General features: G+C 39.2%; 1 protein-coding gene across 1 annotated transcript in view; it reads left to right on the plus strand.

Annotated features, from left to right (window-relative positions):
• Positions 1-1,244: 1,244 nt before the first annotated feature.
• Positions 1,245-1,986, plus strand: part of LOC107551770 (four and a half LIM domains protein 3-like) — an 18,226-nt gene continuing 17,484 nt past the window's right edge. Inside the window, exon 1 of the mRNA XM_016233493.1 lies at positions 1,245-1,407. The gene's annotated coding sequence lies outside the window, so the exon portion shown is untranslated. The remainder of the gene's footprint in view (positions 1,408-1,986) is intronic.

Raw genomic sequence — 1,986 nt, forward strand, 5'->3', positions numbered from 1 at the left:
CGCTTTGTCATGTCTAGAGCTGATCCGTGTTGGTCGCTGAAGAAATACATGAACTTCATCCAGTGGATCGCCGGATCGGCTTTCACCGTGAACGAAGCGGAGTCCAGCCCGGGGTCATCACATGTGGTTGCCGCAAGCCCTCCGGCCGCCGCTCACTCAAGGCCGCCTTGTGTTGTGTTCAACCCAAATATTCAGATGTGTGTGCAGCGCATTTTATGGAGGACTGTTTCCTGATCCTGGGAGAGTAGACTACAATGCCGGCTGTTCTGACTCACAGACTGTAAGTAAGTTTTTTTTATATTTAAAGAATTTGCCACTGACGATTCAAACGCGGGTTTTGAGCAGTGTAGAGTAGCGCTTGTTGTTTGTCCTTTCTCTGATCACAAATGCAGACATGGTTTTATGTTTACGCGGCACGATGCAATGTGTAAAAAGACAGTATAAGTCATTATAATCCATAATTATGTCCCCACTGGATGCAACAAATGCCTCGTTTATAATGGGTTTTAATGTTTTTGTCTCGTCGCTCCGGCCGGACAGGGCATCACAGTATGGTAAGGGGCGTAACATTTGCGTCACACGCTTGAGCTATTCGGCCAATCACAATGCACTGGATAGCTGGCCAATCACAGCACACCTCGTTTTTCAGACCGATGAGCTTTGTAAAAATTTACGTGTTTCAGAAAGGCGGGGCATAGAGGAGAAACAATAATGTACAGTATGTGGAAAATAATGTGTTTTTTTAACCTTAAACTGCATAAACACATTTCATTACACCAAATACACAAAATAATGTTCTTTTTAACAACATCATATGACCCCTTTAAAACATTTTAATCAATTTCTCATAAGAATTCTTCTCTTGTGTCATTTTGCTTTAAGTAAGTGTATCTGTGTTTGCACTGGATAACAAAACAAACATACTAATAACGTATATCACTTTTTGCAGCATGAACAAGCTTAGTTAAAGTAATGGGGATCTGTTCATACTTTGAATTGTTGCTAATACAAAACATTTACCATTAGAGACCATATTAACATATTGTTCCATTCAATTTATTCCTAAGATATCTTTACTTGGTTTTAAAAGGGTCTTAAATTGACCTTCATGAAACCCGCAGAAATCCTGTCAAATGTTGTCTCTGAGTCTAAGTGTTGCTTTAAGAGTGTGTGGGAGTTTTTCCATCAAATGTCCATGTTGGACATTGGCTGAAGAATCAGCTCAAAGCGGCTGAAGTTCTGGATGTTTGGCGTGTCAGATGTGGGCGGGCTGAGAGTGCAAATGTCTCGCCCAGTGGGAGGATCAGCTCCGTGTGATGTGCTTCATGGGAAAAACTGCAGTAACACCACAGACAGACTTTACACACTGTGCACAGGGCCAGATCAGCTGGACTCTTCAACACCACGGTAAGATCTCAACTACTTACTGTAGAATAGGAAAAGAGCAGAATTCTTCAGTTTTACAAGCTGAATAATAATATTATAACATCTATAAGGGAACTCTTGTTATTGTTTCCTGATCTATTAGTTTCAGTGGAAACCCGGAGATGTGTTTGGTGCATTTGATGTATTTACAGATGATCAAGTTCAATTTATTTATTTCATGTTCATTTTTTATGTTCATTTTATTTATTTAATCATTTAGTTACTTTTTTTTTCATTTTGTATATTTGAATTTTTTTATTCAACTTTTTTACTAAAACGTACATATTCACTAGTCATTAATTTCTTATATATATATTCTATGGACCTCTGGTTTGAAAAGCTTGTTAAAACAGCACTGATTTCATGCTGTTCGTTTCCGCTACAGTACAGTAACTTTGGAATAGGCTCAAAGTAGTTCAGTTTACATTTTCTATAAAACAATGACAGTTTCACTGGACTGTGTGTGAGTGTGTGTGTGTGTGTGTGTGTGTGTGTGTGTGTGTGTGTGTGTGTGTGTGTGTGTGTGTGTGTGTGTGTGTGTGTGTGTGTTGTGGTGTTGTG

Source organism: Sinocyclocheilus grahami, unplaced genomic scaffold (assembly GCF_001515645.1).
Source record: "Sinocyclocheilus grahami isolate Dianchi unplaced genomic scaffold, SAMN03320097.WGS_v1.1 scaffold432.1, whole genome shotgun sequence".
In the NCBI taxonomy this organism is placed as follows: Eukaryota; Metazoa; Chordata; class Actinopteri; order Cypriniformes; family Cyprinidae; genus Sinocyclocheilus; species Sinocyclocheilus grahami.